Source organism: Pelodiscus sinensis, unplaced genomic scaffold (assembly GCF_049634645.1).
Source record: "Pelodiscus sinensis isolate JC-2024 unplaced genomic scaffold, ASM4963464v1 ctg57, whole genome shotgun sequence".
Taxonomy (NCBI): Eukaryota; Metazoa; Chordata; order Testudines; family Trionychidae; genus Pelodiscus; species Pelodiscus sinensis.
The window spans coordinates 750809-777503 of NW_027465880.1; the positions used below are offsets into that span (position 1 = coordinate 750809).

Here is a 26695-nt window from a genome sequence, read left to right on the forward strand (position 1 = left end):
GCTTGCAGTGTCCCAGGCTATGCTAAGCTGGGTATAGCAAGGATGGAAACTTCCATCCCAGGCCTGCTAAGCTGCAGGACCCACATATGACTTGCATGTGACACCATGTACCTACCCCCCCACACTGTATTTTAAGATGTATCCCAGAGATATAATTTCTCTCTTTTAATTTGTACTTTTCACAGTTGTTCTGTAACACCTAGCAACCAAGTATACAGGCAGTCCCCGGGTTACGTACAAGATAGGGACTGTAGGTTTGTTCTTAAGTTGAATTTGTATGTAAGTCGGAACTGGTACATATTGTAGGGGAAACTCTAGCCAAACATTTGTTTTAGTTTTGGATAGCATAGGGAAAGGTTAACTCCCCTCTAATGTTTGTTTTGCTGTCTGTTCCCCTGTTCAGAAGATTTCACATCTATTTCTGTCCCTGTGACAAACTCAGGACTAAAGGAGTAACTCATCAAATACCAAACAGCTCTGCACCATGCTTTGAGCTAATAGCTTTATTTCCACACACCACCCAGGGTTCTAGGAGGAGGGTCCTTTCTTTGCTAACACAATGAGGCCAGCACTTTGTTTGTTTTGGTGGAGTCTTTGTTTGCCCAGGGAGCCCAGCATGTATAGGGGGAGGAGGGGCGGAGAGGCTGCTTTTGTCTGCTGTTCCGCAGCCTGTTGCTCAGGGGAGGGGGCAGCCTGTTGCTGGCAGGGGGGAGGGGGGAGGCGTGCAGGATGCGAGGCCGCGGAGGGGGGGGCAGCGGGCGTGGGGAGGCACTTTTCCTCTGCCCGGCAGCTCTGCGGGATCCCTGTCCCTGTGGCCAGCTGCTGCAGGCAGAGGCCAGTTGGAGCCGGCCGAAGAGGAGGAGGAGGTGGATTCTAGGACCCAGGTGAGCGAGCCCCGGGGACGGGGATGCTGCTGCGCTCCGGGAGCCCGGCATGTATAGAGGGGAGGAGGGGCAGAGAGGCTGCTTTTGTCTGCTGTTTGGCAGCCTGTTGCTCAGGGGAGGGGGCAGCCTGTTGCCGGCAGGGGGTGGGGGGGGCAGCGGGCGTGGGGAGGCACTTTTCCTCTGCCTGGCAGCTCTGCGGGACCCCAGTCGGAGCCGGCCCGAGGAGGAGGAGGATCCTAGGACCCAGGTGAGCGAGCCCCGGGAATGCTGCTGCGCATGTGCGGGAGTTGCCTCACCCCGTTCGTATCTAGGGATCCAACGTAAGTCGGATCCACGTAAGTCGGGGACTGCCTGTACTTTATCAAGTTTTTTTTGTTTTTGTTAATAAAATCACCTTCTTTAAGATGATGATTGGTTTCTTGCGTCCTCGAATGAAACAGAAGATCTCTGCATGCATGCCTAAGAATGAGAGGTCAGATATCAGAGATAGCAGCTTGCTTTCTTTTTTCCCCCCCAAGCTCTCTTATGGTAAAAGAATTTGGGGGCACCCGTCTGGAAGGCGGCCAAGTGCTTTCTTCCTGGGTTCAAGAAGAAAGGGGTTTAGGCTGCCACCACCAAGTGAAACCAATCTCCCAAAGCCAGAGAATCTGTGACCTTGGGGAGCTTTTAAGCAGAAGTCTATAGAAGCAAGGTATTTTTAAAGTCTCTTGCAGGCTCCCACACCTTTGGCACTCGGACTGCCAGAGTCGGGAACAGCCTTGACAGAAGCTAACAATTGTGCAGCATTCAATAAGAGGATGTTTACACTGCAAAGTTAAGTCGAAATAACAGCCGTTATTTCGAATTAACTTTAATAGCATCTATACATGCAAACTGCTATTTCAAATTTAATTCGAAAAAGCGGAGCACTTAATTCAAAATAGCTATTTTGAATTTGGTGTTACTCCTCGTGGAATGAGGTTTACCAAATTCAAATTAAGTGCTGTGTAGACACTTAATTCAAAATAGGGGGCCTCCAGCCCTTCCCAGGGAGCCCTGGTGGCCACTCTGGGCACAACCAGGAAAACGTACTCTCCTCTCCCCCAGCCCCAGAGCCATTAAAGGAGTAGACCCTGGCCACAGTGCCTGTGCCAGCTCCAAGCCTGCGAGCCCAGAGCCAGCAGTGGCCACCGGGGCCCCTGACCCAGTGGCCCCAAAACATGAGCCAGCAAGCCACTTGCAGCCAGCCCTCCACTGCTCCCCAGGAGCAGTCTGCCAGCTCCCAGGAGCCTGACGGGCCGGAGAAGACGGGTGCCTTCATGGTCCAGGGTGGAGATCACGGACCTTATTCAGGTTGGGGGGGGGATGCCCCCAACTTCCACGACCTCCACACTAGACAGAGGAATGAGGCCGTCTATGGCAGGATAGCTGCCAGCCTGGCCACGAAAGAACACATGCGAACCCAGGACCAGGTTTGCATGAAAATCAAGTTGGTCCGGCGAGACCCCCAACCCTGGGCCCTGAGCTTCTCCTCCCCCTTCCATCTCCCTCCCCTCTCTTCCCCTCTCCCACCTCCTTTTCCCAGTCTCCCCAAAGGTTCATCCCCCCCCCCCAGTTTTGTTCAATAAACCCAGTTTCTATATTTGAACATACGTGTCTTTTATTTGACATCAGGAAGGGGGGCTAGGGAGGGGTAAGTGGAAGGACGTGAGGGAGGAATGGGGCACGAGCCCCCGGTGGGGAGGATCAGGGAAGCTATGAGGGCTCCTCGGGCTGGACGTTCTCCTTCAGGGCCTCCTGGATCCTGACAGCCCCCCAATGGACCCCCCGGATGGCAGCCTGCAGCAAGTGCAACCGAGCTGATGACAACAACCCCACGAGATGCACCGGCGTGCCCAGGGGCAGCTCCGGCTCCATGTGGCCGAGTGCTGTGGTGTCCTGACTTCGGGCACTCAGGGCACTGCAAGACAGGACTGCTTTGCTGTCCCTCATCGAGGTAGACAAGCAAGCGGGGAACCCTGAGAACTGTCTGTCTGGGGGTGGGGGTAGGGTCCCTTTAAGCACAGAGCTCAGTTAGCCTCAGGCAGCAGCCCCACACACTCAAGTCCTAACCTGATGCTCTGCCGGTACTGGTTCCGGCCAGCCTTAACTTCGGTTCAGGGTCCACTCAGTGTGGACGTGCTATTTTGAAATAGTTTTTGTGTATAGATGCGTTATTTCGAATTAGCTTAATTTGAATTAACTATTTTGAATTAAGTTAATTCAAAATAGCGCTGTAGTGTAGACATACCCTAAATGTGTATCAACATTTTGCATCATAGCTCATTTTCAAAGCCAAAACAGCATTTGCACGAGCACACCACCTGGTGTCACAAATTGAGTGAGTCAGTGACCAGGGAGCTTGTGAACAGGGGCTGCTAACAGGGAGTTTGGAAAAGGAGTTCTCCAGGTGAAGGAGGAAGCTAACACAGGACCCTTGAGGGAAGTGGCTGTCTGTAGTGTGTGTTTTGTTTGGGGTTTTCTTGCTGTGTGCTGAGCTTGTGTTTGGCTGTTGGGTGTTTTTTGTTTCTTTTTACTTCCCCCCCCCCCCCCCCCGCCTGCCCCCCAAGGAGTGAGTGCTGTGGCTGGCAGGTGGAAGCTGTGAGCTTCTAATCAGGGTTTGAAATCTTGAAGCCTCTGCTCATTGGTTGAGCCTTAGCCCCCCCCCCCCCCCCCCGATTATCAGGCAGTCCAGGGCTTTATAAAGGAGTGAGTGAGCGACCATGGGGTTTGCGAACAGGGAGTTTGGAGCGGGAGTTGGGGAGTGGGAAGGGGGAGAGATACACTCGCCATTCTTTAAAATCTTTTCACTACACTCCTGCCCTTCAAGGAGGCATTTAATAACAACTGAGGAATCTCTCCGAAGGAAGGCAGGTATGGATGGTGATAGGTCTGCTGTTGTTAGCTGCACAGCATGTGCCATGTTTGTCTTCCTCCCAGAAGAAAGAAGGGATTTCATCTGCACTAAGTGCAAGCTGGTCACCATTTTGGAAAAAATATTAGAGGTCTTGAGGCCCAAGCATCGACCCTACATTCTATCAGAGAGGATGAAGACGTCCTCAATAGAAGGCAGCGTTCGATCCTGCAAGCACAGCAGGCTGAAGAGCCAGTGAGGGCAGGGCAGGACAAGGAAGAGAACTGGCAGCATGTAACCTCTAGAAGAAGGACAACTCAGGTATCCCCCATTCCTGTAGAGGTAAGTAACCGCTTCCAGGCTCTCTCCACAGGCACTGCGGTGGAGAATGCTTTGGCAGGGACCTCTCAGGGAAGAGATCAGAAGGGAACACCATCTACTGGAAGTCATGGGATGCGTAGTCCTAGGAATGGGGGTTCCACGACCACCACCCCCAAAAGAAGAAGACGGGTGGTGGTGATCGGGACTCCCTCCTAAGACGGACTGAGTCATCCATCTGCCGTCCAGACCTGCAATCTCGAGAAGTGTGCTGCTTACTGGGAGCTCGCATTCAGGATGTGACCGAGAGTCTTCCAAAACTGATTAAACCTTCGGATCACTACCCCTTCCTGCTTCTCCATGTGGGAACTAACGATACGGCCAGGAATGACCTTGAGCGGGTCACTGCAGATTATGTAGCGCTGGAAAGAAGGATCAAGGAATTTGAAGCACAAGCCGCTCAGCGCACATGCCCCAGTGCCTGGAGGGAGACTTGCAGCTGTAGCGGCAGCAGCAGGTCCGGGACCCGAGAATTATCTTAGATAGGGGGGAGGGGAATTGGGTTGGGGGGGCAGGCATGCCTGGCTTTGGGGAAGGGGAGGAGAGGGGGGAAGGGGTAGAGCGGGGTGGGGGTGCCTGGCTCTGGGGAAGGGGAGGGAGACTGGGTTAGAGCAGGCTGCTCTTCCCCTCCTCTAAACAGCTGGCACGCTTCCTGAAATGCTTGGTGGTGCGACAGACCCGGAACTTTTTCCCCCTGCTGCCTGCCTGCGCTGGGGGGGGGGGGGGGCGGGGAGTAGGAATCCTGGGACTGCATGCCAGCTCCAACTTCTCAGGAAGCACGCAGCTGTCGTGGGGAGCAGAGGAAGAGCCCGCGCTTCCTGAGAAGTTGGAGCTGGCATGCAGTCCGGGACTCCTAAACACACACCCTGTGCAGGCAGGCAGCAGGGGGGAAGGAAGTCCCTGGCAGAATGACAGACTGAGCATTTCACGAAGCGCACCAGCTGTTTAGGGAAGGGGAAGAGCAGCCCGTGCGCTTCCTGAGACCTGGGATCCCCAGGTACTGGCCCCAGCTGTTTATCCCCTCCCCCTGGCTAGACCCCCTGCCATGAGTACCCTGGCCCAGCACCCACCAGCACAGTTGGGCCCACATTAGTGAGGCTTGGGTGGTTTTGGAGCCATTGTTTTTTTTTGCATCTCACTTGTGTTGCCCCGACTGACTTTTCTGTGGGTCAGTGACCCCTGACTCAAAACAGGTTCCTCGCCCCTCTCATAAAGAAAGACAACGCTGAAACATTTTGGCTGTGTCTACACTGGCATGAATTTCCGGAAATGCTTAAAACAGAATAGTTTTCGTTATAAGTATTTCCGGAAAAGGAGCGTCTACATTGGCAGGCTGCTTTTCCGGAAAAGAGCCCTGAGCGTCATTTTCGCGATCGGGGCTTTTTTCCGGAAAAGACTACTGGGCTGTCTACACTGGCCCTTTTCCGGAACAGTGTTCCAGAATAAGGACTTGCCCGAACGGGAGCAGAATAGTTTTTCCGGAATAGCAGCTGATTTTGTACAGTAGAGCATCGTTGCTTTTCCGGAAATTCAAGGGCCAGTGTAGACAGCTCGCAGCTTATTCCGGAAAAGCGTCTGATTTTCCAGAATAAGTGGCCCAGTGTAGACACAGCCTTTGTGTTTGACATAATACTTTATTTAAAAATGAAGCCTGGCCAACAATCCCTCAATTGAGGCCAAGTCCCCATTTGGCCGCAGCATCGTAACACTCCTGCACCCCCCCCGACCCCAAACTGAGTCTATCATACACTGGAACCCCCTGTCCTGAGCCTCTCATCCCCAAAGTCCTGCACCCCCACATCCCCAATCTTCTGCCACAACACTCCTGCACCATCCACACATCACAAATCTGTGTCCTGAGCCCATCATACTCCCAACGTCCCTGCCCTGAGTCCCTCATGCACCCCAGCCCAAACTCCTGCACCCTCACAGCCACAAGCCTGTAGCTTGCTCAGCACCACAACCCTCCACCTGACCCCAACACTCCCCAGCCTGGAGCCCCCTCCCTCAGCTAGCATCCTCTTCTCCACTTCCTCCTGCACCCAGATTCCCTCCCAGAGCTTGCATACCTCACCCCTTCCCAGTGGTTTTTTTTTTTTTTTTTTGGTGAGCCACAATAGCAGTGGAGACAGTGTGAACAGCCGGGGCAAAGTTGTTGAGCAAAAAAAAAAAAGGCAGCCATGGGACAGGGTACCAGCACCTATTTTTCCCCAGCGCGGGAAACAATTTTGCCACGGCTCTTCACACTGTCTTCACTGCTATTGTGGCTCACCGGTATAAACTGTTCAGGAAGAACAGGCAGGGGATAAGAGAGCAGTAGGATTGCTCGGAATTCCAGTATTTAAAGCAGCGGCTCCTGACCTTTTCCAGATGGGGACCCATTTTGACAATTCAGGAAGACTTGGTGACCTAAGGCAATTCAAAAATGGGGGGAGGAGGGAGGGCAGAGCCACCTGGGGAGACACTTGGCAACCCTTTTGAACTGTAATGGCAACCCATAAGTTGGGAAAACTCTGATTTAGAGGGAGAAAAGACTGCTGAGAGTCTATGCATTAAGTTTAGAGGTGAAAAACACAGGGGTGATGTTGTGGTTGGTGTCTGCTACAGGCCACCGGATCAGGTGGATGAGGTAGATGAGGCTTTCTTCAGACAACTGAGAGAAGCTTCCAGATCGCAGGCCCTGGTTCTCATGGGGGACTTTAATCACCCTGACATCCGTTGGGAGACCAATACTGCAGTACACAGACAATCCAGGAAGTTTTTGGAGAATGTTGGGGATAACTTCTTGGTGCAAGTGCTGAAGGAACCGACCAGGGGCCATGCGCAGCTTGACCTGCTGTTCACAAACAGGGAGGAACTAGTAGGGGAAGTAGCTGTGTGTGGCCACCTGGGAAGCAGTGATCATGAGATGGTAGATTTCAGGATCCTGACCAAAGGAAGAAAGGAGAGTAGCAAAATACACACCCTGGACATCAGAAGAGCAGACTTTGACTCCCTCAGAGAACTGCTGGGCAGGATCCCCTGGGATGCTAACATGAAGGGGAAAGGAGTCCAGGAGAGCTGGCAGTATTTTAAAGAAGCGTTATTAAAGGCACAGGAAGAAGCCATCCCAATGCACAGCAAGAAAAGCAAATATGGTAGGCGACCAGATTGGCTTCCCGGGGACATCCTTGGTGAGCTTAAACACCACAAGGAAGCTTACAAGAAGTGGACACTTGGACAGATAAGGGAGGAGTATAAACATATTGCTCGAGAATGCAGGGGACTTATCAGGATGGTGAAAGTGCAATTGGAATTGCAGTTAGCAAGGGATGTGAAGGGTAACAAGAAAGGTTTCTACAGCAGGCATGTTAGCAATAAGAGGGTGATCAGAGGGTGCGGGGCCCTTACTGGATGAGGGAGGTAACCTAGTGACAGATGATGTGGGAGAAGCTGAGGTACTCAATGCTTTCTTTGCCTCTGTCTTCACAGACAAGGTCACCTCCCAGACAAATGCACTAAGCAACTCCGTATGGGAAGGAGGTGGACAGCCCTTGGTGGGAAAAGAACAAGTTAGGAACTATTTAGAAAAGCTAAACATACACAAATCCATGGGCCCATTTTTAATGCATCCAAGGGTACTGAGGGAGTTGGCAAATGTCATCCCGGAGCCTTTGGCCATTATCTTTGAAAACTCGTGGAGAGCAGGGGAGATCCCGGATGACTGGAAAAACGCAAACGTAGTGCCCATCTTTAAAAAAGGGAAGAAGGGCGATCCAGGGAACTACAGACCAGTCAGCCTTACCTCAGTCCCTGGAAAAATCATGGAGGGGATCCTCAAGGAATCCATTTTGAAGCATTTGGAAGAGGGGAAAGTGATCAGGAATAGTCAACATGGATTCACAAAGGTCAAGTCATGCCTGACCAATCTGATTAGCTTCTATGATGAGGTAACTGGCTCTGTGGACGTGGGAAAGTCAGTGGATGTGATATACCTTGACTTTAGCAAAGCTTTTGATACAGTCTCCCACAATATTCTTGCCAGCAAGTTAAGGGGATATGGATTGGATAAATGGACTGTAAGATGGATAGAAAGATGGCTAGACTGTCGGGCCCAACAGGCAGTGATCAACGGCTCGATGTCAGGTTGGCGGTCGGTTTCTAGCGGAGTACCCCAAGGATCTGTTTTAGGACCGGTTTTGTTCAATATCTTTATTAATGACCTGGATGAGGGGATGAACTGCACCCCTCAGCAAGTTCGCAGAAGACACTAAGCTAGGGGGACAGGTAGATACACTGGAGGGTAGGGATAGGGTCCAGAGTGACCTGGACAGATTAGAGGATTGGGCCAAAAGAAATCTGATGAGGTTCAACAAGGAGAAGTGTAGAGTCCTGCACGTGGGACGGAAGAATCCCAAGCATTGGTACAGGCTGGGGACCGAATGGCTAAGTAGCAGTTCTGCAGAAAAGGACCTGGGGATTGCAGTGGATGAGAAGCTGGATATGAGTCAACAGTGTGCCCTTGTAGCCAAGAGGGCTAATGACATATTAGGTTGCATTAGGAGGAGCATTGCCAGCAGATCCAGATAAGTGATTATTCCCCTTTATTCGGCTCTGGTGAGGCCACATCTGGAGTAGCGTGTCCAGTTCTGGGCCCCCCACTATAGAAAGGATGTGGACGCATTGGACAGGGTCCAACAGAGGGCAACCAAAATGATTAGGGGGCTGGAGCACATGACCTATGAGGAGAGACTGCAGAAGAGAAGAGTGAGGGGGGATTTGATAGCAGCCTTCCACTTCCTGAAGGGAGGTTCCAAAGAGGATGGAGAGAGGCTGTTCACAGTAGTGATGGATGGCAGAACAAGGAGCAATGGTCTCAAGTTACAGTGGGAGAGGGTTAGATTGGATATTAGGAAAAAGTATTTCCTTAAGAGGGTGGTGAAGCACTGGAATGGGTTACCTAGGGAAGTAGTGGAGTCTCCATCCCTAGAGGTGTTTAAGTCTCGGCTTGACAAAGCCCTGGCCGGGTTGATTTAGTTGGGATTGTTCCTGCTTTGGGCAGGGGGCTGGACTTGATGACCTCGTGGACTTGATGACCTCGTGAGGTCTCTTCCAGCTCTGATTCTATAAATTCTTTTGACTGTCAAATGTTTTCCATTTACCTGCTCCAGGCATAATTGTAGCATACTCCACCAATGTGTGGAAACCGAAAAAAAAAAGCATACATATTTTGTACAAAGTCAAAAAATGCATAGCTCCCTCACAAGATGCACCCGCAGCATTGTAGATAAAATTTAAGGAATGGCTGAAACCTGGTAGAGGAGGTCCCCGTTATAAGTCGCCTCAATATTTGTTGTTTCACATACACATAATTAATTAAGGAAATTGAAATCATTATAGATCCGCACTTACATGTTTTCAATGCGGCTCCTGCTAGTGCTGCTCATGGCTGGGCCGCTCTGCGCACGCGCCCCAATGCCTGGAGGGAGCAACACGTGGCAGAAAAGGCATCAGCTCCGGGACCCAGGCATTAGGTTACCGGGAAAGGGGGTGTGTGTCAGCCGACGGTCAGGGCAGTGTGTGTGTGTATGCTTCCGAGAAAAGGTTTAACGTCTGTGTCTTTACTGCTAGGACCGGGGTCCCGTCGCAGAGGGTGGCCAGCAAGCCAACAGACGCCCCGTTATATAGGAAGAGCTTATTACACCTTAGATTTTAGCTGCTAGAACACAGGGGTTCCTTCGCAGAGGGCAGCCTAGGAAAGGCTGAAAAGGTGCCCCAACGGATCTTGTCACCTGGGAGTGACACAGATCCAAACGCCTAAGCTCTTCCTATGCATGTCCCTTTATGACTGGCTGAAGTTCTTTTAAATTGTGCTTGGTTCTGTTACAGCAACTGAAGGAGTCAGGTTAAAGCTTAAACAGTTACAGGTTTATTAAAAGACTTATAAAAGCATATGGTTACAATGGCTATTGCTCTATTTCTTAAATGCTAACAAATACAGATTTTAAAAATGGTTACAAAGAAAATAAAGATAGAAAATAGAAATAATGGTACCAAGTGACAGCTTAATCTTTAAAGAGCTCTAAGTCTATGTATATATACACTTCAACAAAGGACCACATCCAGGTACAATTTTTACCCCTTTCTGTGCCTCTCGACTCCAGCGTGTCAGGCCAGGGCCGGTCTCTCAATTCCTAGGAAAGACGAATACGAGGTGGGCGTCCCCTTGGAACCTCGGGAGATCAAACACCAAACCCGACTAGCAGATAGATGGTAGATTGACACTCAGAGAAAATGCGCTGCTGGACCTATCTTTATACCCCTGGGGGCCCGTATTCTCTTTCTTATCTAAGATGCCGAATTGTACTGGTCCGTTTTGTGGCGCCAGTTCTTACAAGCAAGTTTCAAGTTAATTTACACTTGCAAGAGAGATAACTAAATTGTGAGCACTAGACATTTTTTTACTGGGCGAGAGATTCCTCCCCCCGCGGATGGATGTGTGTTCGTATCAATATGGGTTTCAGTCAAGGGCACTCCTTGGCAGCTTCTTGGTCAGCAATTGGCGTATCTCTGTTTACAGCCATTCACGGTCACACAGCCTGGGCCTTCTGCTCTGTGTGCCCTGTATGCTCCAGGCAAGCAAAAATGGATGTTACAAGGGGGGTTTCTGCCTGGCTACATTCCACCCCCTGATACGACACACCACATCCCAGGATACAAGATGGCGGTGATACCAGCACCTCTTGCCTACCTTGGGGGAATCTAGAAGTGCCCGATGGCCGGAATAGAAGGTTCAGGATCTAGGAATTGGCTAGGGTTTTTTTTCCCTAGTGCTGTGTATCGAATGTGCACAGAAAAGATAGCTGCATTAACTAGACATTGCACAATACATAGGGTTATGCAGAAAATGATTACAAAAATTATAGTGGTTAGAGCAGTGGTTAAAAATAAAGTGTAGGAAAGGAGTTAGGGAAAATTCTAGCTCTTGGGCTAACCAATTTAGCCATGAGATATTTACATTCTTAGTTACAGCATGTCTTACCCCATACCATCCATTGCCACTTCCTTTGCCTCCCCCCAAAGTTATTTTGAGGATTGCGGTGGTCGCTGTCATCTAACCATACCGGCCCTCATTGGAAGATGTCACTCTTGTTCCACTAGTTGTTTGGGCTGAGGAGGGACAAACTCGATTCCCAGTCCAGTAGAGGAGTTAAGTAAGGTGTTCTGGTACAGCAGTAGCAGCTGGGATGAGGAAGAAGACCATGGCGAGTTGGAGTACCATGTCTTGCTTCAGCTTAGGTTTCTTTTTCTATAGTTCAGTCTATAACAACAGCGATTGCAAGCGCTGCAACAGCAAGCGGTATATATACAAAAAGTTCATGATGGTTTCCCGGATCCACACCAGCGCTGGGAGGGATACATCCCACTGGAGCACTGTTCAGGGCCATTGCCTCAGTTTCCTGTAATAAAACAAAAAGTTCGCCGGTCTTGGATACAATCCAAGCCTCAGTAATGGTTATTGGTGTTAGCCCAGCGTCTGCAGTGGTCTAGACTCCTTTTCCCTTGTAGGAGTGCAGTACACGGGTTTGCATTCTTAAACTGGGGTGTTTGATTACCACAGTGTCTTCAGGTACATATTTAGAATCTTTGAGTGGCACAGTGTGGCTAGGAGAGGTTCTCCCTGTAGGGAAAAATTCTTTACTGATCGGACTGCCCGTAGGGGTCTGCCGATTATTTAATCTTTGCATCACAGTATTTAATCTGTTTTCCTATTTGCCATCTGTGGGCCTTTGGGTCTTCATGGATTCTTTACTTCCCCACTCCCATGGGTAGGCACGGGGGAGATGGGGACTCACCACCATAAGGGCTGGGTGGTCAAAGCTATCTTATTCTTTAATACTGGCTTCTTAATTTAATGTAGTTCCATTAATTAACAATCTAATTAGTCTCTGGTCTAAATATCTGGTTAGGTCTAGTGAAGTGGATACAGAGCTGGACAAATCCTTCAAACTATTCAGGATCAGTCGGTTAGCTTGGCTGGTGTCTAGGCCTTTACAGGCATTGGATATTATTGCATCTACCAGCCTGTATTCTATACAATTTCTGGGCTATGGCATAAGTGTTGCTGACAGAGTTTCCAGGCCTAAACCAATCTGCGATTGTATCTGCTAAGCCCCGTCGTTGCCTAATTAGGCAATTGCTAATTTGATTAGCCAGTCTAGCATACAGCTGGTGTATACCAGTGTGGAACATCACCAAGGTAAGGACCAGTGACAGTTGTCCTGGTTCTGGGACAGGGGTCTGTTCAGGGCACAATGCACAATTGGGAGGCTTTATTTTGTCCTCAAGGACCTGGTTAATAATACGGCAAGTTAGCAATGGCCATTGTTTAACAAATGACAGCCATGCCTCAGGGGTTACCTTGTCTGGGCTTTAAGTGGTAAGCCCCAGTGGGAGTCAGTAGGTCCAACTTCAGTGGCCTGATGTCAGTGTTTAGCTTCTTTCCTACAAAATTCTATACAAACTTTAACTCAGAGGACTGTGTATTTTTTGTCCTCATAGTGTTCATGTTGTTACAATAAACAAAATGATTCTGTGTGAATGTGGGGCGGCCTAAGGCCGTGTATTCTCATTGCTATTAGCGTGTATGTAACTTGAAGGAGGTTACGTTTACTAGAGTCACTGTTTCTCTTATAGGACCAAGCATGGTTCACAGATGTTTAATTGATAACTCATGCAATTCTATAATTCTTGAGGCCTTTTAAGGCATCAGGCACCAATGAGTAGCAGGGCAAGTAGCTGTTATTGCAATGGTGAGGTTACTAGTTTCCTCATTGTTGTGGGCATCTTTACTTAAATATGCTGATGTCCCACTTGCCTGTGTTGTTTCTTATAGATTTCTTATTATCTCTGGCGCTCTAGAGCTATTAATGCAAAACTAATCTGGTGGGGGAGAGGGCTGGTACCCCACTCCCAGTCCTTCTGTTCACGTGATGCACTGCTTGCTTCTTTCCAGTTTCTTCTTTATTTACCTGTGGAGACATTGTTAACATTCTCCTAGCCTAAACAATTACTAAACTATCATCCCTTCACTAAAGTTTAAAGTTGCCAATTGATTGGGCCCAATTATTAATTTTGTTGGTTTAAATTCATGCTTCTGCTTTACTCAAAGTATCTTTTCATTAAAACAATATCTTACACACAACAATATTTGCAATTCTTATTACAATTAAGACACACAAGACAAACTTGGACAGAACACAAACTTATTGTGTCATGACACAGAACCATGGTGTTTTGTTGTTGTTGTTTGTTGTTTTTCTTCAGCTGGCACCAGCGCTTTCTGATGATCTGAAAGACAAGAAAACATCTCTACCCCCATCGGGGTGGCCTATTATAACTTAAAATACTGCCTAAGATCTGTTAGGGGAACCCGTTACAGCTAGTTCCTTAACACTTCTATGGGCGAGTGAGCTATAACTTTCCTAAAACAAGGGTGCTTTATCGGTACTCGTGACCTTCCACTCCTTTGAATTACCTCTGAGTTGCTAGCCTTCCTCAACAGTGGCATGCCTCAGTTTCCCTCTTGTACCACAGATCAGGCTTAATGTGTAAAGCTATAATGCTTTTCTTTAGCACAAGGTGTTGGTCAGTTACTGTTCCAGCAAGCAAAAAGCTTTTATTTTCCTGAAAAGAATCATATGTACAATGTTACAGGCTTACTTATGAGGGACAGTTGGTTTCACACTTCTTCAGAACAGACAGGCAGTCTGTACCCACTTACAACCTTGGATCTGAGAGCAAGCTAAAAGTGTTATCAACTCAGCCTTGAACATAGACACAGTGAAGTTTCAGAGTTTGGATTCTTAAAACAATAACTTGGTTTTCTTAGAGAGCAAATTTAACCTTAAAAGTTGAATGCCTAACAGAAGCACTAACTAATTTGTGCATTGTCTGTTTGCAATTTTAAGCAAGAGGACATTGTCCAAAACAAAATAAAACTAGTTCATTTGAAACCCACAAAATAAAGTTACAATATATAGAGCTCATTCTTTGGACAGTCATTTTCTTTTGGGCTATTCCCGGTGGCAACTCCTTTCCCTCCAATATGGGCTTAATGATTGGGAGAGGAGTGTGAAGTGTTATGGCTTGAGCTTGGGTTAGCTCCTCTGTTTCTTTTAGTGCTGTGTAGGCTGCCAGAAGCACTTTTTATAAAGCGTGTAATTTAAGTGTGACCCTTGCCATAACTTCGAGCCAAACTGTATGGGGCGGCGGGGTACAGTTTCTCCTACTTGCCATAAGGCATAGGACATCTCTGTGTTTCCCACAGTGAGGTACAAATGAAATGGGGCGTTAGGGTAAAATCGGACCTATAGACTGATAAGTGCGTATCTTGTTATCAGCTGTCTCCTAGAGCTTCTTTATGAGAGGGGGCTCATTCCCATCGAGCATGCTTCCTGAGCAAATTATACAGGGAGTAGGTACAAATTAAGATTCCTCATTTTTCCAAATCTTTAATTAGTTCACAGACCGGAGCCATAGCTTCGGCTGGAATGCTGTACTGTTTTATCTTGGTTACAGTGGAAGGCGGGAGAGCGGGGGTTTGAGCCAGCAAAGTTTTAAAGCCAGCTCCAAAAGCTCATTTTTCTCTATTAATTACTTTCTCCTTCCCCTCTCTAGCCTCAGGAGGAGCCGTTCCTGTAGGTGCTTCATGTCCTTATTTAGGGTTCGCACCCGGGTATCCAGGTTCTGGCATTGCTCCCAGAGTTCGTATCTCTCTCTCTGCACTCTGATAAGCTCTGTTTCTAACTTCCAGTAGCTAGTACAGGCTGCTTGCCACACACCCTTTAACAGCCAGATGCAAGTGTCTTTCCTTAACATCTCTTTATCCCACTTAGGGTTGCCCCATCCCTCTCGGGCAAACTCCTTTTCTATACAGCTAAAATCCATGTCAATCGTGACAGGCTTCATGCTGCTGTATTTGAACCAATAGCACAATCCTGCCGACTACGCCAATTCTGTCAGCCGACGGTCAGGGCAGTGTGTGTGTGTATGCTTCCGAGAAAAGGTTTAACGTCCGTGTCTTTACTGCTAGGACCGGGGTCCCGTCGCAGAGGGTGGCCAGCAAGCCAACAGACGCCCCGTTATATAGGAAGAGCTTATTACACCTTAGATTTTAGCTGCTAGAACACAGGGGTTCCTTCGCAGAGGGCAGCCTAGGAAAGGCTGAAAAGGTGCCCCAACGGATCTTGTCACCTGGGAGTGACACAGATCCAAACGCCCAAGCTCTTCCTATGCATGTCCCTTTATGACCGGCTGAAGTTCTTTTAAATTGTGCTTGGTTCTGTTACAGCAACTGAAGGAGTCAGGTTAAAGCTTAAACAGTTACAGGTTTATTAAAAGACTTATAAAAGCATATGGTTACAATGGCTATTGCTCTATTTCTTAAATGCTAACAAATACAGATTTTAAAAATGGTTACAAAGAAAATAAAGATAGAAAATAGAAATAATGGTACCAAGTGACAGCTTAATCTTTAAAGAGCTCTAAGTCTACGTATATATATACACTTCAACAAAGGACCACATCCAGGTACAATTTTTACCCCTTTCTGTGCCTCTCGACTCCAGCGTGTCAGGCCAGGGCCGGTCTCTCAATTCCTAGGAAAGACGAATACGAGGTGGGCGTCCCCTTGGAACCTCGGGAGATCAAACACCAAACCCGACCAGCAGATAGATGGTAGATTGACACTCAGAGAAAATGCGCTGCTGGACCTATCTTTATACCCCTGGAAGCCCGTATTCTCTTTCTTATCTAAGATGCCGAATTGTACTGGTCCGTTTTGTGGCGCCAGTTCTTACAAGCAAGTTTCAAGTTAATTTACACTTGCAAGAGAGATAACTAAATTGTGAGCACTAGACTTTTTTTTACTAGGCGAGAGATTCCTCCCCCCGCGGATGGATGTGTGTTCGTATCAATATGGGTTTCAGTCAAGGGCACTCCTTGGCAGCCTCTTGGTCAGCAATTGGCGTATCTCTGTTTACAGCCATTCACGGTCACACAGCCTGGGCCTTCTGCTCTGTGTGCCCTGTATGCTCCAGGCAAGCAAAAATGGATGTTACAAGGGGGGTTTCTGCCTGGCTACAGTGTGCCTGACTCTGGGGTAGGGGAGGGGGATTGGGTTAGAGTTAGAGTGGGGGGTGCCTGGCTCGAGGGGAGGGGAGGGGAGGGGGTTTGGGTTGGGGGGGCTACTCTGGGGGAGGGCCAGCTGCTCTGCACGTGCACCTCAGCACCTAGAGGGAGCAGCACGTGGCAGAAGCAGCGTCAGCTCCGTGACCCAGGCACTAGGTTGGGGCAGGGGGTGTGCCTGGCTCTGGGGTAGGGGAGGGGGATTGGGTTAAAGCAGGGGGTGCCTGGCTCGAGGGGAGGGGAGGCTCACTGCTCAGCACGCATGCCTCAGCGCCTGGAGGGAGCAGCACGTGGCAGAAGTGGCGTCGGCTCCGGGACCCAGGCACTAGGTTGGGGGGGGGGGGGGGTGTCTGGCTCTGGGGTAGGGGAAGGGAACTGGGTTAGAGCAGAGGGTGCCTGGCTTGAGGGGAGGGGGTTGGGGGGGGGTGCCTGGCTCTGGGGGACTTGGGTTAGAGCAGGATGACACAGGTGTCTCTAACCACTCCCCAGTACTGCACAGGAAGGTTAGAAACCCTGCACTGTCAAAACCAATCCTGGCCCCAGTGTATCTCGAGTCCAATGCCGACAAGAGCAATGCCAGCACAGACTTTTTCCACATTGTCATCATATTAAGCAGCAAAGGTCCTCCTCTACCCTTCCAACCTCTCTCTTGGTCCAAGACTTTACTATTGTTGTTTATAGCCTTGGTTGTTGGGCTAGCGGCTGAATCTTTGTGTTAGCACCACCTTGCAATGTTTCCCTTCCACAGTTTATGGCACAGTGCCCTCTGTACAAGGGACCTCCTCAGTCTTCTTGCATCTGGTGGCAATGATGTTACCATGGCAGTTCTCACCACCTCCCACTTCAACACCATCAGCTACTTCAGTTCTAATGCTATCTTCTTGTTCACATTGCTACTGGCAGTGGGAACAAAAAGGTGTATTTGGTGCTGGTGGTACTGCTTCCAGTGTTGGTGCCACTCTCTCCCTTGTTTTGGGCAATGCATGAATTGCTCACCCCCTCAAGCCTGGTTTCACCTTTATCCCCCCAAATTTTCATCTTCCCGTGGTCCTTTATCTAGCCCACATGTGGGCTGTTCATGAAGCACCATGAGTACCAGGATTAGCACTTGTTTTGCAGTTGGGGACAGGGGCACCTCATCCTGTACCTGTTTGGAAGCCTTGAGCCTCAGGGGCTGGATCAGGCAAGCTGGGGGCCAGGACCTTCGATTCCCCACCCCTGCTGTAGAAGCTCATCCACTAAGCTCCAGAGGTCCCGGGTCTGTTGCACCTGTTGGCATTACACCAACACTGAATTTGACCAGGGGTGTCCCCCCCCCCAAAAAAAAACTTCTGAACATCATGAGCCAAATTCTACCCCCACATTGTATTAAGTTTTGAACTAATGTGATTGCATTGGCATAAATCAGTGGTCCCCAACCTTTTGGGGCTGCCGCACGCCCAGGGGCGGGGCCACGCATTCACCGCGCACCCAGGGCGCAAGAATGACACCGTGTTGGGGACCAGTGGCATAAATGGAGTTTCTCCTGGTTTATACAGTATTGCGGTGAGTTCAGAAACCAGGCCCTGGCTGTGTTTATCAAGCCAGGATTGGCGGATTGGGTTAGAGCAGGTGGCTGGGCTCTTCGCACTCTACCCACCGCTATTTTGGCTCTTCGTCTCTAACAGGTTGGCCACCCCGGTGTAATTCTTTAACCATGACTGGGAAAGTGTTAGCGCAACGTTAACTGCTATTCGCAAAAGACAACATGTTAGTGTGAATCTCACTGTGAATATAGACGTGATAAAGCACATCAAAAATGGTGAACGGACTGCCGACATTGCTCGCCATCTTGGCCTACCTCCGACAACGGTTAGTACCATTGCCAAGAATGCTGATGATATAATGGAAAAGGCTAAGCATACAACGCAGCATTCTTCTGTAAAGATCACTTGACAAAGAAGCCAAGTGATGGAAACGATGGAGACAATGTCGGCTATGTGGTTGGATGACTTGAATACACCGATAAGTCTTGGTGCCATTCAGGAGAAGGTAGTGAGGTTATTCGAATTCTTGAAGGATACAGAGAAGCAGGAGAAGGGAGGCACTTCTAAAGAAGAAGCGTTTAATCCTAGCCGTGGCTGGTTTCACCATTTCCAGTCACGCTATGGGTTCAAGTACGTTAGAATGCAAGGTGAAGCAGCGAGTGCCGACACAGAGCAAGCCAAAGCATACAAGGCAAAGTTGAGAGAGACCATTCAGGAAGGAGGATACGATCCACAACCAGTCTTTAATGTGGATGAGACGGGACTTTATTAGAAACGAATGCCAAAACAAACCTACATTTCTGTTAACGAAAAAAGTGCACAAGGCTTCAAAAGACCGCCTGACATTCTTGGTCGGTGGCAATGCCAAGGGAGACAAGAAAATTAAACCACTCCTCGTTTATCATAGCGAGAACCCTCGTGCCATGAAAAATTACGTCAAGTCTCGTCACCCCGTCGTATGGAAGTCTCAGTAAAAGGCATGGATAACAAAGCAAATATTCCATGACTGGTTCGTTGATTATTTTATTCCGGACATAAAAATATATTGTGAAGAGCAAAATCTAACATTCAAAATTCTTCTTCTTGTAGACAATGTTGCTGCACATGACTTATGCCGTGTCTACACTACACCCCTCTGTCAGCAGAGGGATGTAAATGAAGCACTTTGAAAGTGCAAATGAAGCAGGGATTTAAATATCCCGTGCTTCATTTGCCTAATCACATCATGGGGCTGTTTCGAACCAGCCCCATGATGTGATTAGGCAAATGAAGCATGGGATATTTAAATCCCTGCTTCATTTGCACTTTCAAAGTGCTTCATTTACATCCCTCTGCCGACAGAGGGGTGTAGTGTAGACGTAGCCCTCGATTAATGTTGGGGCATAATGATTCAAAATTGAGTTCTTACCACCACACACTACGTCGCTGATCCAACCAATGGATCAAGGTGTGATTGCTAACTTTAAAGCCTATTATCTATGTAGGACATTCAGGAGACTCACCAAGGATACAGACGGTGAAGGAAAACCAACCGTGCAGGAATTCTGGAAAACTTTTAACATAATGGATGCAGTGATGCACATTGGCACAGCATGGAATGAAATAAGTGTTCGATGCATGAACAGTATGTGGGAAAAAATCTACCCTGAAGCAGTGAATGACTTTGTTGGTTTTGACGAGACCACAATTCGAAAGGAGTTGGTGATGCTAGCAAAGAAAGTGTTTGACAATGTCGAGAAAGAGGATTTCACTGAATTGCTTGCTTCTCATTCAGAACCTCTAAGTAATGAAGACCTGAAAGAGCTAAATAAGCAAGCAATTGAAGAGGAAAGCCAAGACTAAGATGAAGAAACAACGAAAAAGGAAGATAAAGGACTTACAGTGAAGTCTCTTCGCCATATTTTTAACCTTGCTGATGATCACGAGTCTTGTGTCGATTTAATCTGACTGATCACTCTTCCAAGGTTGCACGTCTCCTAAATGAGAGCTTATCATGCTATCGAGAGATTTTTGGATGCAAAAATTCGTGGTGGCAAGCAGACAACACTAGAGTCTTTCTTTGGGAGAGCAAAGAAACCTGAACCAGTCACGGAAGAAGCTGGACCTTCAAGCCTTCAAGACATGGAAGAAGCGGGACCAACAGTTGTTGCACAGACTTTAGGCATCGAGGAGGAACACTAACATTAACAGCAGATATAGGTTTCTCTGATATATCTGAGGAGAAGCATAAAAAACCCACGGAGTTATTTTTCTACAAAACTAGAGACAATGAAATACATTTAAAAGGGAAAGAGAAGATCATTGCTGAGACCATCAGTGTTGTTTGTGACACAATAATAGTGGAACTGCAGAGTAGAGAGGACTCTCTAAAGAAAACTGTTGATTTATTTTGCATGTTTTTGACAGAAGTGTGGGTGAAGATGCTAAAGGCCACTACAGTGAATTCTACCGCAAGGAAACAGAAATCTTTTTGAAGATTATGTAAGTGAAACATTTCATTCATTTTATCGAAAATGACAAGGTCTGTGCTTCGAGATCACCAGTTGATTTGTATAGACTTGTACATGATGGTTTTGTTTGTTTACTAAGAAATATTCTATCCTATCAAATAAAATAGATTTGTCATAATGCAATGCATTCTTTTTCTGTATTGAAACGAGTTAAAATTATCTGCAGTTCCACTATTATTGTGTCACAAACAACACTGATGGTCTCAGCAATGATCTTCTCTTTCCCTTTTAAATGTATTTCATTGTCTCTAGTTTTGTAGAAAAATAACTCCGTGGGTTTTTTATGCTTCTCCTCAGATATATCAGAGAAACCTATATCTGCTGTTAATGTTGGTGCCTCTGCTTCCAAGGACCTATAGTCATTTTGAATTTCCATGACAAAACTTGTAACTGAGGCTAACAATTGTGCAGCATTCAGTACATATTGTATCAAACTTCTGCAGTGATTTGTTGACAGCATTAATTATTTGAAGTAAACGGTTCCACAAAATAGTAAAGACAGCAATAGCATACTTTTCAAACTATACTGCTAAGGATTTTGCTTCAGTTTTTGATGTCCAAGCCTAAATTTGCAATTATGTCCAAAATTGTTTGCGCTGCTGGCCGCCACCTGGTGAGTGGTGGCTGCCTGCGGGTTGGGGAGGGGCATGGCAGGGGATGGAGAGCCCGCAAGCTGCAAAGCTGGCAGGAAAAAGCTGCACGAGTTAAAATTATTTGCGAAATACGACAAGTCAGGAACATTTGACAAGTTCAGCAGTATTGACAACTGAAAATACCTCTTCACAAAATATTACTCACGGTGACTTAATTGACGATTTTGTAAGGCAAAAGTGTAGAAAATAAAGCTGCCTGAATAAATTTTTTTTCTTCCAAATTGAAGGAGTTTCTTCCAAGGAAGTTAACTTTTATTTTTTTCCATTCATGATTCATTTATACATTTTGTTTTTACACATTTTTCACGTTGGCTTAATGCAAATACAAGCTTTCATCTAGACCAGAAGTTCTCAAACTGTGCTCCGAGAAGTCCATTCAGGTGCACTGAGGAAAGGTTATGATTTTTTTTTTTTTTTAATAAAGCGCTCTTATCCAAAGCACTTTACAATAGTTAGCTCATGGTACAAACGATATTTGCAAAGATCATTAAGTGCTCCACCAAGACCCTCAGCAATTTTCAAGTAGTCTGATTCCCCCCCCGACTACATAAGAAATCAAGGTACCTCACTTGACTTTCATTTACTTTTTATTACTTATAATATAGGAGGAGGATGAAGAAAAAAGAATGAAAAATGGGAGGGGCAGGAAGAGCGAATGTTCTGTTTCTTGGCTGGGTCCCCAGGGGGGCCCCAAAAATGAAGCTGAGCACAGGGCCCCCAACTAACTCTAAATCCGCCACTGGCTGGAAGGCTTCAGAGGAGCACGGGAGCAGCCGCACAGCTGGCGGCCGGAGGGAAGCGGCACTTTCCCGCTTCAAAGCGCCGCTTTTCTCCAGCCGACTGTATAGCTAGCCCCGTGCTCCTCTGAAGCCTTCCAGCCCGTGTTCTTGCTGCTCGCCGCCTCCTGCTGGCTCTCCTGAGGCTGCAGCCTGCAGGTGAGCCTCCCTTCTCTCCCACCCTCTTCGCAGGGTTGGGGGTGCCAGACCCAGTTGCTGTACTGCCCGGCCCCATGCCAGGGCACAGTATGTTTCATTGTAAATCTGCCCCTGAGCGTGACACTGGGTAGGTCATTAACATACCACAACCACTTGAGGAAGACTTCAGCCCAAGTCAGCACTTGGAACAACCTTCTTAGAAAACTGGCTCAGTTAACCTGGGTGCAAGCACTCAGATGCTTAGAACATCAGCCCTTGCCCTCTGCTATTCAACAGCAGAGTACTGTGCTCCTGTGTGCGATGAGCAACATCAGACGAGGCTTGTCAATGTAGAGCTCAACAAAGCTATATGTATTGTTACCAGGACTTTATGGGCATCTCTGTTGCTATGTTAAATATTGGTAGCCATGGCATCACACACATTTGCCATGAGAAGGGCTCTGTCATGCTGCTGGCCAAGATCCACAAGGATAGCTACCTACCTTTGTAGACAGACCTCTTCAACTATCCCGCAGCTCACCTGTCTTCTAGACGCCCTTTATGGTCATTTATGCCATCACAGGACATAAAGGTGGAATCTGCTTGGCACAACAAGTGATCACTGATGACAGTTGTTAACCTTTCTCTCATCACTAACCCAACCTTCTGTCCACCAGGTTTTGATTTGCCAAGACATCGGCGGTCACTTCTGACCTGGCTTCGAATAGGATAGGGCACCTGTGCAGCCAGTCTCTTTAAATGGGATTTTTCTAATGACCTGCAATACATCTGAGGTCAACTTCAGATTATGTTATGTATCCTCAACAAGTGCCCACTGACTTATTTCAACAATGGGTTATCAGCTCTCCACCTGGCTGATGATGATGCAATCAAATGGCTGGGCACACAGTGCATACACTCACATGTCACTTGATAAATTGGCCTGTTCTGTTCATTCCTTCTGAAGCACCCAGTTCCAACCATTGGTCTGACTTAGGGATGTGAAAGTGTAACTATGTACATGATTAACCAGTAAGCCTGGGCTCATCAGTTAACCTGCACAGTTACACGGAGCCCCCCCCCCCCCCCCCCACGCTACTGCCTCTGTATCAGAGGGAGCAGCGTGTACCGGCTCCCTCTCCCCACGCGGCTCAGCCCCCCCCCCCCCCCCCCCCGTTGGGGGGTGTAAAAATTAATAGGTTTGGAATGGTTTTTTTGCATTAGTGGTTCAGGATTTAGCCACAGCGTTACCCTTAAACATGCTTTTTCCTTTTCTTTTGTAGTTTGGGAAGATAGGGTCCAGTTGAGACCAGTATTATCTTTGATATATAACCTTGCTCGCGCTCTCTGTTCCGTAGCGTAGGAAACCAGATAAGTATGGAGCTGCTCTACTTTATGTCTCTTGCTTATCCTCATAGACTCTGCATAACATCTTCAGGGTCAAATTCCTTGTAATCTCTGTAACCTGTTAGTTTGTAGTATAGGAAATTGTTGATTCAATTAGAAATTATATAAATTATGTAATTAATTAGTAATTAGGGGTGGGTATAATTGTAGTCATTATTTGCTTATTAATATTCATTTTATGGGCATTAACATTAATAAATAAGGTTTTAGGAATTAACATACTAAATGATGTGAATTAACACACTTAGATAGATAAAAGGTTCTGACTACTGCCAATTCAGGGCCACTGACGTGTGTTGAATGTCCGAGGTAAACGTGCATAGGCAATAAAGCAGTTCCTTTTACCCCATCCGCTCCTGGGTCGCCTGTTTCTTCCCTAACACCCCCCAGTATGGGGAAGCCCGTGCTGGCATGCTGCCTCCATACAAAAATCTACCAGGCTGCGCCCCCCCCAGGGCTATGTGGGGGAGTGTCTTTCTCCTCAGTTGGGGGCCATCAGCAAGGGGTTTTGTTTTGGTTTGGTTTTTGCTTCCCGCTTGTGTGTGGCCCCCGACCCAAAAAAGGTTCCCCATCCCTGCATGCCTGGTATATGGGAATGAGAAACAAGAACAAGACGACATGAGGTTTGTTAACGGAACAGCGAGTTCTAACAGATTCAGTCTAAAAATGTCTTTGTACTAGGTGGTTTATGTAAGTACTTGTCAGACCTTCATGCAAAAAGTGACAGGAACAAATTTTGCAATGATCAGAGTAAGTGCTTTCAGTAATTCTGTAAGGTCACCCTTAAACAATCTATCCTGTCAGGACTTCAATTTAGAAATTCCATTTGAATCCTAAAATCTTTACACTTGGTACAACAAGCCAAGCTAGTAACTGTGCACAGTTGCTGTAATGACAGAAAACACTTGCAAAAAAGATTAGCCCCTCTCATTTTAATTTGTTGGCCATGAAGAAAAGATCAAGCTCCTGTTTATCCTTCTCTCCAACCACAGATTCCCATCTCTCCTATACTCTGCATAGTATTATTATTTAAAGGAAACAAGTACCAGTTCTCTTTAATGAAATATCAGGAAATTAAAAACAAAAAACCCACAAGCAGCCAGCTACATTACCACTGAGGAAAAGTACTGTCACACATCTACCTATTGTGTTTGACCCCCTCAATACTAACCACCCAATCAGCAAAAAGCATTAAAAAAAATCCACAGTAGGAGTATTATTTCAGGAACTCTGTACTATCATCAAACTATAACACTGTGAGAGTGCTTCATTTCCCAACGCAATAGATGGATTCCTACTTTGAAATCCCCTTCCCATGCCCTGCATTAGCGGACACGTGTTTTGATTCTTTGTCCGATTCCAGCCAACCAGCCTATTCGCCAAGTTCAAGGGCTTTAAAATGGCAACAATCCAGTTGAGTGAGAGAACAAGAGAAAAATGCAGATTTATTCCTATATTTTATTCATTGGTTAAATCAATTTAGAGTAAGTTATAAATTACATAGCAAAACAGGAACTTTTATTTTATCCTATTCAAAATATGTGAGTTATGCAGATTAAAACTGGCCCCTGGGATTTACTGTGCCTTTTATACATTAAAAAAAAAATAAAGACATTTGTCTAGCTATATAGAAAAGCTATTGAACAACAGCTAGGTCAAGCTGTTTGAACGAAGTAACTCTTTCCTGGATCATATTGACACTGCTCTTTATCCCATCCAAAAAACCAGAGACCATATATTTTGCTACAATAAACTGTTCTACTATATTGTTTAACTACTTTGTGTTGATTTTCGTAATAAAACCAGGAAAAGAGAGAAGCATAAAAAACCAAAATACTTCTAAGATTGAATAAAAGGAGATTATTTTACTATGGGTACAAACTTTAATTATGGAATTTAAAATAAATTAAAGTAGCAATTATACCTCTTTCCCCAATTCCACTCAGGGTTTAAAACCACCCGAATGTTAGAATAAACCCCCTTTTGTTCACATCTGATTTGCTTATATGTGATCCTTTGAAACTTTAACAAAAAAAGGAAACTAGAAGCCTACTGGAATTTTTAATACAAGTTCCTGGATTTACTATTGGTTTTCACCCAACTCCCAAGTATGAAAAAATAATCACCACCTTTTTTATTTAGACTAAAATCATGATTACTTTTGCCACACTGTAGCTCACAAAAGCTATTATGCCCCTAATAAATTGGTTAGTCTTTAAAGGGCCACAGGACTCCTTGTCGTTTCAAAGCATGTTTCCTTAAAATCCATAGGAGCCGACTTTTTAAAACCTCATTCCCCCTCCCTGATTTTGACAGGGAAATTAAACAGACGGGAGAACGGGTTTCTTTTGTAATGGAAGGCCAAGGAGGGGGGTGGCTGACTCATGTCTGCTACATCGGCCATCCACGCATCACTCCCAGCTGAGTCCCTCCAGCTCTTCTTTGATTGGGGGGGGGGGGGGACCACCTGCCACTCAACTCCCAGAGCGTTACACGCACCCCCCTACCCCCATTACTTTGCAAGAATCCCGGGGGGGGGGGGAAGAGGCGCAACAGCACGAGGCAACATGAAAGGGGGTGAGGGAGACTGTCGACAAGGACCAGTCTCAGCAACAGGAACAGCAGCCCCTCCCTACGACCAAAGGGCAATAAGGAGCGATACTGGGTGAGCTGAGGGAGGCGGCACAAGCGGGGGCTAGGGCAGAAAAGTGAGAACAAGGGCCGGGGGTCTCAGCCGCAGCGGAGGTAGGATGGGGAGCCTGGGGATCAGCCGCATAATGGAACCCTACGTGCATCCATCCGCCCGCCTCTCCCACACCACCTTCGCGTGACTCGCAGGAGCGAAATGGCTTGTGGGTGAAGCCGGATCCCCGCCCCCATCCCGGGCCACCCGGCGGGCTCCGACCCCGCGCAGGGCGAGCGGGGGCGCAGCGCGGCTGGCGGGGCCGGGGCCCGGCACGGCCCGCTCACCATTTGCGCACTTTCTCGATGGCCGCCATCACCCGCTTGATGTCATCCTTGGCCCGGCTGCGAGTCTCGGCCCGCACCGACCGGCCCGACATGCTGTTGGGGATGGGGTGGCGGCTGCGGAGAATGCGAAGGCCAGCCTGGTTAGCTACACCGCTCGTACAATGCTCCCGCCGCTTGGCTCCGCCCAGGCTCAGAGCGCCCGACGCCGGAGACTGCGCAGGCGCCCAAAACCGCCGCAGCACGCGGCAGCATGGGTTTGTGGGGCGCGGGAAAGGTGCTGTGGGGGCTGGAGTCCCCGAGAGGTGCCTCGGTTATGCACGCGCGGCAGCGCAAATAGCACGGGGGCCAGGACACCTGGGTCCTTTGGCTGGTCCGAGGAAGTGTGGCTACAGCAGGGAGTCCGGACTCCTGGG

General features: G+C 47.7%; 1 long non-coding RNA gene across 1 annotated transcript; it reads right to left on the reverse strand.

The window, feature by feature from the left end:
- Window positions 1-10019: 10019 nt before the first annotated feature.
- LOC142824231 (uncharacterized) lies at window positions 10020-26441 on the reverse strand. Its single transcript, XR_012899162.1, has 2 exons — window positions 26283-26441; window positions 10020-15773 (listed from the first exon to the last, which is right to left on the reverse strand). It is a non-coding gene; the product is annotated as an uncharacterized LOC142824231 (long non-coding RNA).
- Window positions 26442-26695: the final 254 nt, after the last annotated feature.